This window comes from Sinohyriopsis cumingii, chromosome 4 (genome assembly GCF_028554795.1).
Source record: "Sinohyriopsis cumingii isolate HCF-2022 chromosome 4, ASM2855479v2, whole genome shotgun sequence".
Taxonomy (NCBI): Eukaryota; Metazoa; Mollusca; class Bivalvia; order Unionida; family Unionidae; genus Sinohyriopsis; species Sinohyriopsis cumingii.
In genome coordinates this window covers 101,781,066-101,793,541 of record NC_142964.1, presented here as the reverse complement: position 1 = coordinate 101,793,541, position 12,476 = coordinate 101,781,066, and the positions used below count along the sequence as shown (strand labels likewise).

General features: G+C 34.7%; 1 protein-coding gene across 1 annotated transcript in view; it reads right to left on the bottom strand.

The window, feature by feature from the left end:
- LOC149801789 (DNA-directed RNA polymerase III subunit RPC3-like) overlaps window positions 1-12,476 on the bottom strand; it is a 78,962-nt gene that overhangs the window by 41,617 nt on the left and 24,869 nt on the right. The gene's annotated exons all lie outside the window — the stretch shown is intronic.

Sequence of the window (12,476 nt, the reverse complement as noted above, 5' to 3'; positions counted from 1 at the left end):
ATTTTGGGGAATTATTGCATGTGTTAAATGGTATTTAACCATACAGGCCAATCTATGGGTACCATCATATGAAATTCTGCCATCAGGCCATACTGTGCTCTTTTCCCTATGGCCTGAGCTATCTACTTCCACTCTCCAGTGTATAAAACCATCCCCATCTGTCTTTTGTATAGAATTTTTCTCCAAAATCACATTCAAACCATGATAAAAAGACTCCATTATCATTGTCATATGTAAAAACCACCAAACTGATACCCTGGATGCACATGGTAACCATGGAAACAACAAGCTCCTATTATGGTATAGGTTGCATATAGGACTCACGGTACTAATTCCACTCCAATGGTAAACATATGGAAACACTGTCATATTCAAAATTCAATAACTTAAAATTTATGGGTGCTGATAATGACACCTATAATTTTTCGTGCACATCTAACCTTGGTGCAAGCTTATGTGTGGAGAACACCATATGACCCGCGGCAATTTGTTTACATACATGTGCATGAAACACGTGTTATTGATTCTGCACCAAATGAATCAGGTGCTACTTTCAGTATTGAGTACTCCTGAGTCAAGCCTGTAAAAATGCTAAAATTGTATCAGTAGAAATTTGTCAATATTTTTTTTACATTACATATAGGACAAGCTCTCAAAAGATATTTTTCCTAAAATTTTAATTTTCATTATTAACCAATTATGGACCACCAAACCTGTAAATGCTCTATCATTTCTTCACCCATTTCTAGACTGGTTCACAGTTCTTCCATATAATTAGTACCGTGTGTCCTATAACCAGATTTATTTTTTTTTGAAAAAGTCGTATTTTACTCCTTGATATTAGAGCATAATTGTAAGAAAGAATTGGCCATGCTTGTGCATGGATAATAGTGCAATAGCATTTTATGTGATACCAATATCTATAGTTAAATTGCATCCGCATCACATGTTGCTGTGTTGTATTGTACTTATTAATGGCTTATTCTTGTTATTAAAATAATTGTTTTCTGCCTTTGTATCTTCATGTTATCTTTCTATGGCATGCATGCTACACAAAAGAAACACAAGCATGCTGACATCAGCAAGTATGACATCACAGGGTATCAAATTACATGACGCATTGTATTTTCATCTCTCACTGGCTATAAGACAAGTTTTAAATGTTTTAAATTTTAAAATTGCATTTCTTTTCTTGCTGACTCTCACAGAAATAAGATACAGTGCATCCCTATTCACATCAATCAAACAAAACAAATAAGTGTGCCACATGACAGGTCAAAATGATAAGAGGCCATTGCCCTTTTGTGACTAAAACAAATACACACACCCATGAAGCATCAAGAGATGCTGACATTCCAAACTTATTTAAACTATCATCACATGTGATTCATGACCCCCAAATGTTAATAAAAAGGTATAAAAGCCAACGAAGAGTTCCATAAGCTTTATTATACTGAATAATTAAATAACATAGTGCTACTTTTTAGTATAAAACTATGGGGAAGGGTGAATAAGCAAAGAATAGACAGAGTAATTTCTTCAAGCCTGGTAATGTTCCCCACAACGGGGGTGGAGGGGAATGTGTATCAACCCAAATAACACATCAACATGAGGTATGTTACATAAGGACAGCAAGAGACAAATTTGAAAAAGCTATCCAAAGTTCCTATAATGCTGACATTGATGTTGGAGACAGAAAGTGTATGCACAAACTGTTATGACTCAAGCTATTAAGTATGCTGGAGGTGGAGAAATGTGTGAAAAACTTTGCTATGCCAAGACAAGTTCATGTCTCTATGCAATATGCAGACACTGATAAAAATTGTCACTGAATACACTACTTGTTAAATTTAAGTAATAGAATTGAATTGCATATTGAAGTTGTCTAATACATAAATATATACCTACATTTACCCAAAGCTCATAAAAAGTTAAGAAAAAGTCTCAAAATCATTACTGTGGCTACTTTCCACTATAAGCAGTGTTAAATTACTTACTTTTTAATATAAAGCTGAAAAAATGCATACATTATTGAACAAAAGAGAAACAAAGCAAACATTGCAATCACTCAATTACAGTCAAAGGGGAGGTAACACACCTTGATTTGGCAAACCAAATAGCAAGCTCTAATTTACAGCTAAATGATTCCTTACTATTACTTGATGGTAAGAACAGAGCAATGTAGGTTTAATAAATAGCTTTTGTTTCAAATATGAAACCATATTTCTGACATGAAGCTTGTTTTCATTTATTCACAACAACATATATGGTGAACAAAACCCATATCACTTAGTGCACGCAGTAATCAAATGCTGAGATTTGGAATAATGTGTTCTGAGACCACAAGTTGCAACACCCTGAGTATAAAGGTTTTCTATCATGGGACTTGGTACATGAAGAAAAAAGAGATCTGGTTTGGTGGGAGAGAGCAGTATGTTCACCATGCAGTTATACATCAAGAATGTTTCAACTGTATGAAGGGAGGTTGGGGAAGAAAAACTGCCTGTGTAAAGAATGCAATACAGATAGGACTTTTGCAGACTTATATTGGGAATGAAGGGTTGAAAACTATTATTTTAAGTGAAAATGTCCCACCCTGCTCCCTCAACAAAAGGAATGCAGAAAAGTTCCAATACTGTTTGCCCAAAAATGTAATGTACCAATATGAGAAACATGCTGAACATAGAATAGGTGTCAAGGAGTTTAATTCTAGGATAAGAAATAAGACCGGTATAATTGATATTCAATGTGACTCGACATATAATAATTCAATTTACAGGTTGAGGCAATGCAGCATGTGCAGTTTTGTGCACAGTCCTTATTTTTACAATGTTCTCTGCTTTGATCTGCTGAGTGTGTCTCTAAAGTTAAATGATCAGTACTGATACATAAGTGATTGTGACATAAGTGGCTTACATATAAAATCTACCCCACCCCACCCCATTTTGGGGAATTATTGCATGTGTTAAATGGTATTTAACCATACAGGCCAATCTATGGGTACCATCATATGAAATTCTGCCATCAGGCCATACTGTGCTCTTTTCCCTATGGCCTGAGCTATCTACTTCCACTCTCCAGTGTATAAAACCATCCCCATCTGTCTTTTGTATAGAATTTTTCTCCAAAATCACATTCAAACCATGATAAAAAGACTCCATTATCATTGTCATATGTAAAAACCACCAAACTGATACCCTGGATGCACATGGTAACCATGGAAACAACAAGCTCCTATTATGGTATAGGTTGCATATAGGACTCACGGTACTAATTCCACTCCAATGGTAAACATATGGAAACACTGTCATATTCAAAATTCAATAACTTAAAATTTATGGGTGCTGATAATGACACCTATAATTTTTCGTGCACATCTAACCTTGGTGCAAGCTTATGTGTGGAGAACACCATATGACCCGCGGCAATTTGTTTACATACATGTGCATGAAACACGTGTTATTGATTCTGCACCAAATGAATCAGGTGCTACTTTCAGTATTGAGTACTCCTGAGTCAAGCCTGTAAAAATGCTAAAATTGTATCAGTAGAAATTTGTCAATATTTTTTTTACATTACATATAGGACAAGCTCTCAAAAGATATTTTTCCTAAAATTTTAATTTTCATTATTAACCAATTATGGACCACCAAACCTGTAAATGCTCTATCATTTCTTCACCCATTTCTAGACTGGTTCACAGTTCTTCCATATAATTAGTACCGTGTGTCCTATAACCAGATTTATTTTTTTTTGAAAAAGTCGTATTTTACTCCTTGATATTAGAGCATAATTGTAAGAAAGAATTGGCCATGCTTGTGCATGGATAATAGTGCAATAGCATTTTATGTGATACCAATATCTATAGTTAAATTGCATCCGCATCACATGTTGCTGTGTTGTATTGTACTTATTAATGGCTTATTCTTGTTATTAAAATAATTGTTTTCTGCCTTTGTATCTTCATGTTATCTTTCTATGGCATGCATGCTACACAAAAGAAACACAAGCATGCTGACATCAGCAAGTATGACATCACAGGGTATCAAATTACATGACGCATTGTATTTTCATCTCTCACTGGCTATAAGACAAGTTTTAAATGTTTTAAATTTTAAAATTGCATTTCTTTTCTTGCTGACTCTCACAGAAATAAGATACAGTGCATCCCTATTCACATCAATCAAACAAAACAAATAAGTGTGCCACATGACAGGTCAAAATGATAAGAGGCCATTGCCCTTTTGTGACTAAAACAAATACACACACCCATGAAGCATCAAGAGATGCTGACATTCCAAACTTATTTAAACTATCATCACATGTGATTCATGACCCCCAAATGTTAATAAAAAGGTATAAAAGCCAACGAAGAGTTCCATAAGCTTTATTATACTGAATAATTAAATAACATAGTGCTACTTTTTAGTATAAAACTATGGGGAAGGGTGAATAAGCAAAGAATAGACAGAGTAATTTCTTCAAGCCTGGTAATGTTCCCCACAACGGGGGTGGAGGGGAATGTGTATCAACCCAAATAACACATCAACATGAGGTATGTTACATAAGGACAGCAAGAGACAAATTTGAAAAAGCTATCCAAAGTTCCTATAATGCTGACATTGATGTTGGAGACAGAAAGTGTATGCACAAACTGTTATGACTCAAGCTATTAAGTATGCTGGAGGTGGAGAAATGTGTGAAAAACTTTGCTATGCCAAGACAAGTTCATGTCTCTATGCAATATGCAGACACTGATAAAAATTGTCACTGAATACACTACTTGTTAAATTTAAGTAATAGAATTGAATTGCATATTGAAGTTGTCTAATACATAAATATATACCTACATTTACCCAAAGCTCATAAAAAGTTAAGAAAAAGTCTCAAAATCATTACTGTGGCTACTTTCCACTATAAGCAGTGTTAAATTACTTACTTTTTAATATAAAGCTGAAAAAATGCATACATTATTGAACAAAAGAGAAACAAAGCAAACATTGCAATCACTCAATTACAGTCAAAGGGGAGGTAACACACCTTGATTTGGCAAACCAAATAGCAAGCTCTAATTTACAGCTAAATGATTCCTTACTATTACTTGATGGTAAGAACAGAGCAATGTAGGTTTAATAAATAGCTTTTGTTTCAAATATGAAACCATATTTCTGACATGAAGCTTGTTTTCATTTATTCACAACAACATATATGGTGAACAAAACCCATATCACTTAGTGCACGCAGTAATCAAATGCTGAGATTTGGAATAATGTGTTCTGAGACCACAAGTTGCAACACCCTGAGTATAAAGGTTTTCTATCATGGGACTTGGTACATGAAGAAAAAAGAGATCTGGTTTGGTGGGAGAGAGCAGTATGTTCACCATGCAGTTATACATCAAGAATGTTTCAACTGTATGAAGGGAGGTTGGGGAAGAAAAACTGCCTGTGTAAAGAATGCAATACAGATAGGACTTTTGCAGACTTATATTGGGAATGAAGGGTTGAAAACTATTATTTTAAGTGAAAATGTCCCACCCTGCTCCCTCAACAAAAGGAATGCAGAAAAGTTCCAATACTGTTTGCCCAAAAATGTAATGTACCAATATGAGAAACATGCTGAACATAGAATAGGTGTCAAGGAGTTTAATTCTAGGATAAGAAATAAGACCGGTATAATTGATATTCAATGTGACTCGACATATAATAATTCAATTTACAGGTTGAGGCAATGCAGCATGTGCAGTTTTGTGCACAGTCCTTATTTTTACAATGTTCTCTGCTTTGATCTGCTGAGTGTGTCTCTAAAGTTAAATGATCAGTACTGATACATAAGTGATTGTGACATAAGTGGCTTACATATAAAATCTACCCCACCCCACCCCATTTTGGGGAATTATTGCATGTGTTAAATGGTATTTAACCATACAGGCCAATCTATGGGTACCATCATATGAAATTCTGCCATCAGGCCATACTGTGCTCTTTTCCCTATGGCCTGAGCTATCTACTTCCACTCTCCAGTGTATAAAACCATCCCCATCTGTCTTTTGTATAGAATTTTTCTCCAAAATCACATTCAAACCATGATAAAAAGACTCCATTATCATTGTCATATGTAAAAACCACCAAACTGATACCCTGGATGCACATGGTAACCATGGAAACAACAAGCTCCTATTATGGTATAGGTTGCATATAGGACTCACGGTACTAATTCCACTCCAATGGTAAACATATGGAAACACTGTCATATTCAAAATTCAATAACTTAAAATTTATGGGTGCTGATAATGACACCTATAATTTTTCGTGCACATCTAACCTTGGTGCAAGCTTATGTGTGGAGAACACCATATGACCCGCGGCAATTTGTTTACATACATGTGCATGAAACACGTGTTATTGATTCTGCACCAAATGAATCAGGTGCTACTTTCAGTATTGAGTACTCCTGAGTCAAGCCTGTAAAAATGCTAAAATTGTATCAGTAGAAATTTGTCAATATTTTTTTTACATTACATATAGGACAAGCTCTCAAAAGATATTTTTCCTAAAATTTTAATTTTCATTATTAACCAATTATGGACCACCAAACCTGTAAATGCTCTATCATTTCTTCACCCATTTCTAGACTGGTTCACAGTTCTTCCATATAATTAGTACCGTGTGTCCTATAACCAGATTTATTTTTTTTTGAAAAAGTCGTATTTTACTCCTTGATATTAGAGCATAATTGTAAGAAAGAATTGGCCATGCTTGTGCATGGATAATAGTGCAATAGCATTTTATGTGATACCAATATCTATAGTTAAATTGCATCCGCATCACATGTTGCTGTGTTGTATTGTACTTATTAATGGCTTATTCTTGTTATTAAAATAATTGTTTTCTGCCTTTGTATCTTCATGTTATCTTTCTATGGCATGCATGCTACACAAAAGAAACACAAGCATGCTGACATCAGCAAGTATGACATCACAGGGTATCAAATTACATGACGCATTGTATTTTCATCTCTCACTGGCTATAAGACAAGTTTTAAATGTTTTAAATTTTAAAATTGCATTTCTTTTCTTGCTGACTCTCACAGAAATAAGATACAGTGCATCCCTATTCACATCAATCAAACAAAACAAATAAGTGTGCCACATGACAGGTCAAAATGATAAGAGGCCATTGCCCTTTTGTGACTAAAACAAATACACACACCCATGAAGCATCAAGAGATGCTGACATTCCAAACTTATTTAAACTATCATCACATGTGATTCATGACCCCCAAATGTTAATAAAAAGGTATAAAAGCCAACGAAGAGTTCCATAAGCTTTATTATACTGAATAATTAAATAACATAGTGCTACTTTTTAGTATAAAACTATGGGAAGGGTGAATAAGCAAAGAATAGACAGAGTAATTTCTTCAAGCCTGGTAATGTTCCCCACAACGGGGGTGGAGGGGAATGTGTATCAACCCAAATAACACATCAACATGAGGTATGTTACATAAGGACAGCAAGAGACAAATTTGAAAAAGCTATCCAAAGTTCCTATAATGCTGACATTGATGTTGGAGACAGAAAGTGTATGCACAAACTGTTATGACTCAAGCTATTAAGTATGCTGGAGGTGGAGAAATGTGTGAAAAACTTTGCTATGCCAAGACAAGTTCATGTCTCTATGCAATATGCAGACACTGATAAAAATTGTCACTGAATACACTACTTGTTAAATTTAAGTAATAGAATTGAATTGCATATTGAAGTTGTCTAATACATAAATATATACCTACATTTACCCAAAGCTCATAAAAAGTTAAGAAAAAGTCTCAAAATCATTACTGTGGCTACTTTCCACTATAAGCAGTGTTAAATTACTTACTTTTTAATATAAAGCTGAAAAAATGCATACATTATTGAACAAAAGAGAAACAAAGCAAACATTGCAATCACTCAATTACAGTCAAAGGGGAGGTAACACACCTTGATTTGGCAAACCAAATAGCAAGCTCTAATTTACAGCTAAATGATTCCTTACTATTACTTGATGGTAAGAACAGAGCAATGTAGGTTTAATAAATAGCTTTTGTTTCAAATATGAAACCATATTTCTGACATGAAGCTTGTTTTCATTTATTCACAACAACATATATGGTGAACAAAACCCATATCACTTAGTGCACGCAGTAATCAAATGCTGAGATTTGGAATAATGTGTTCTGAGACCACAAGTTGCAACACCCTGAGTATAAAGGTTTTCTATCATGGGACTTGGTACATGAAGAAAAAAGAGATCTGGTTTGGTGGGAGAGAGCAGTATGTTCACCATGCAGTTATACATCAAGAATGTTTCAACTGTATGAAGGGAGGTTGGGGAAGAAAAACTGCCTGTGTAAAGAATGCAATACAGATAGGACTTTTGCAGACTTATATTGGGAATGAAGGGTTGAAAACTATTATTTTAAGTGAAAATGTCCCACCCTGCTCCCTCAACAAAAGGAATGCAGAAAAGTTCCAATACTGTTTGCCCAAAAATGTAATGTACCAATATGAGAAACATGCTGAACATAGAATAGGTGTCAAGGAGTTTAATTCTAGGATAAGAAATAAGACCGGTATAATTGATATTCAATGTGACTCGACATATAATAATTCAATTTACAGGTTGAGGCAATGCAGCATGTGCAGTTTTGTGCACAGTCCTTATTTTTACAATGTTCTCTGCTTTGATCTGCTGAGTGTGTCTCTAAAGTTAAATGATCAGTACTGATACATAAGTGATTGTGACATAAGTGGCTTACATATAAAATCTACCCCACCCCACCCCATTTTGGGGAATTATTGCATGTGTTAAATGGTATTTAACCATACAGGCCAATCTATGGGTACCATCATATGAAATTCTGCCATCAGGCCATACTGTGCTCTTTTCCCTATGGCCTGAGCTATCTACTTCCACTCTCCAGTGTATAAAACCATCCCCATCTGTCTTTTGTATAGAATTTTTCTCCAAAATCACATTCAAACCATGATAAAAAGACTCCATTATCATTGTCATATGTAAAAACCACCAAACTGATACCCTGGATGCACATGGTAACCATGGAAACAACAAGCTCCTATTATGGTATAGGTTGCATATAGGACTCACGGTACTAATTCCACTCCAATGGTAAACATATGGAAACACTGTCATATTCAAAATTCAATAACTTAAAATTTATGGGTGCTGATAATGACACCTATAATTTTTCGTGCACATCTAACCTTGGTGCAAGCTTATGTGTGGAGAACACCATATGACCCGCGGCAATTTGTTTACATACATGTGCATGAAACACGTGTTATTGATTCTGCACCAAATGAATCAGGTGCTACTTTCAGTATTGAGTACTCCTGAGTCAAGCCTGTAAAAATGCTAAAATTGTATCAGTAGAAATTTGTCAATATTTTTTTTACATTACATATAGGACAAGCTCTCAAAAGATATTTTTCCTAAAATTTTAATTTTCATTATTAACCAATTATGGACCACCAAACCTGTAAATGCTCTATCATTTCTTCACCCATTTCTAGACTGGTTCACAGTTCTTCCATATAATTAGTACCGTGTGTCCTATAACCAGATTTATTTTTTTTTTAAAAAGTCGTATTTTACTCCTTGATATTAGAGCATAATTGTAAGAAAGAATTGGCCATGCTTGTGCATGGATAATAGTGCAATAGCATTTTATGTGATACCAATATCTATAGTTAAATTGCATCCGCATCTCATGTTGCTGTGTTGTATTGTACTTATTAATGGCTTATTCTTGTTATTAAAATAATTGTTTTCTGCCTTTGTATCTTCATGTTATCTTTCTATGGCATGCATGCTACACAAAAGAAACACAAGCATGCTGACATCAGCAAGTATGACATCACAGGGTATCAAATTACATGACGCATTGTATTTTCATCTCTCACTGGCTATAAGACAAGTTTTAAATGTTTTAAATTTTAAAATTGCATTTCTTTTCTTGCTGACTCTCACAGAAATAAGATACAGTGCATCCCTATTCACATCAATCAAACAAAACAAATAAGTGTGCCACATGACAGGTCAAAATGATAAGAGGCCATTGCCCTTTTGTGACTAAAACAAATACACACACCCATGAAGCATCAAGAGATGCTGACATTCCAAACTTATTTAAACTATCATCACATGTGATTCATGACCCCCAAATGTTAATAAAAAGGTATAAAAGCCAACGAAGAGTTCCATAAGCTTTATTATACTGAATAATTAAATAACATAGTGCTACTTTTTAGTATAAAACTATGGGGAAGGGTGAATAAGCAAAGAATAGACAGAGTAATTTCTTCAAGCCTGGTAATGTTCCCCACAACGAGGGTGGAGGGGAATGTGTATCAACCCAAATAACACATCAACATGAGGTATGTTACATAAGGACAGCAAGAGACAAATTTGAAAAAGCTATCCAAAGTTCCTATAATGCTGACATTGATGTTGGAGACAGAAAGTGTATGCACAAACTGTTATGACTCAAGCTATTAAGTATGCTGGAGGTGAAGAAATGTGTGAAAAACTTTGCTATGCCAAGACAAGTTCATGTCTCTATGCAATATGCAGACACTGATAAAAATTGTCACTGAATACACTACTTGTTAAATTTAAGTAATAGAATTGAATTGCATATTGAAGTTGTCTAATACATAAATATATACCTACATTTACCCAAAGCTCATAAAAAGTTAAGAAAAAGTCTCAAAATCATTACTGTGGCTACTTTCCACTATAAGCAGTGTTAAATTACTTACTTTTTAATATAAAGCTGAAAAAATGCATACATTATTGAACAAAAGAGAAACAAAGCAAACATTGCAATCACTCAATTACAGTCAAAGGGGAGGTAACACACTTGATTTGGCAAACCATATAGCAAGCTCTAATTTACAGCTAAATGATTCCTTACTATTACTTGATGGTAAGAACAGAGCAATGTAGGTTTAATAAATAGCTTTTGTTTCAAATATGAAACCATATTTCTGACATGAAGCTTGTTTTCATTTATTCACAACAACATATATGGTGAACAAAACCCATATCACTTAGTGCACGCAGTAATCAAATGCTGAGATTTGGAATAATGTGTTCTGAGACCACAAGTTGCAACACCCTGAGTATAAAGGTTTTCTATCATGGGACTTGGTACATGAAGAAAAAAGAGATCTGGTTTGGTGGGAGAGAGCAGTATGTTCACCATGCAGTTATACATCAAGAATGTTTCAACTGTATGAAGGGAGGTTGGGGAAGAAAAACTGCCTGTGTAAAGAATGCAATACAGATAGGACTTTTGCAGACTTATATTGGGAATGAAGGGTTGAAAACTATTATTTTAAGTGAAAATGTCCCACCCTGCTCCCTCAACAAAAGGAATGCAGAAAAGTTCCAATACTGTTTGCCCAAAAATGTAATGTACCAATATGAGAAACATGCTGAACATAGAGTAGGTGTCAAGGAGTTTAATTCTAGGATAAGAAATAAGACCGGTATAATTGATATTCAATGTGACTCGACATATAATAATTCAATTTACAGGTTGAGGCAATGCAGCATGTGCAGTTTTGTGCACAGTCCTTATTTTTACAATGTTCTCTGCTTTGATCTGCTGAGTGTGTCTCTAAAGTTAAATGATCAGTACTGATACATAAGTGATTGTGACATAAGTGGCTTACATATAAAATCTACCCCACCCCACCCCATTTTGGGGAATTATTGCATGTGTTAAATGGTATTTAACCATACAGGCCAATCTATGGGTACCATCATATGAAATTCTGCCATCAGGCCATACTGTGCTCTTTTCCCTATGGCCTGAGCTATCTACTTCCACTCTCCAGTGTATAAAACCATCCCCATCTGTCTTTTGTATAGAATTTTTCTCCAAAATCACATGCAAACCATGATAAAAAGACTCCATTATCATTGTCATATGTAAAAACCACCAAATTGATACCCTGGATGCACATGGTAACCATGGAAACAACAAGCTCCTATTATGGTATAGGTTGCATATAGGACTCACGGTACTAATTCCACTCCAATGGTAAACATGTGGAAACACTGTCATATTCAAAATTCAATAACTTAAAATTTATGGGTGCTGATAATGACACCTATAATTTTTCGTGCACATCTAACCTTGGTGCAAGCTTATGTGTGGAGAACACCATATGACCCGCGGCAATTTGTTTACATACATGTGCATGAAACACGTGTTATTGATTCTGCACCAAATGAATCAGGTGCTACTTTCAGTATTGAGTACTCCTGAGTCAAGCCTGTAAAAATGCTAAAATTGTATCAGTAGAAATTTGTCAATATTTTTTTTACATTACATATAGGACAAGCTCTCAAAAGATATTTTTACTAAAATTTTAATTTTCATTATTAACCAATTATGGACCACCA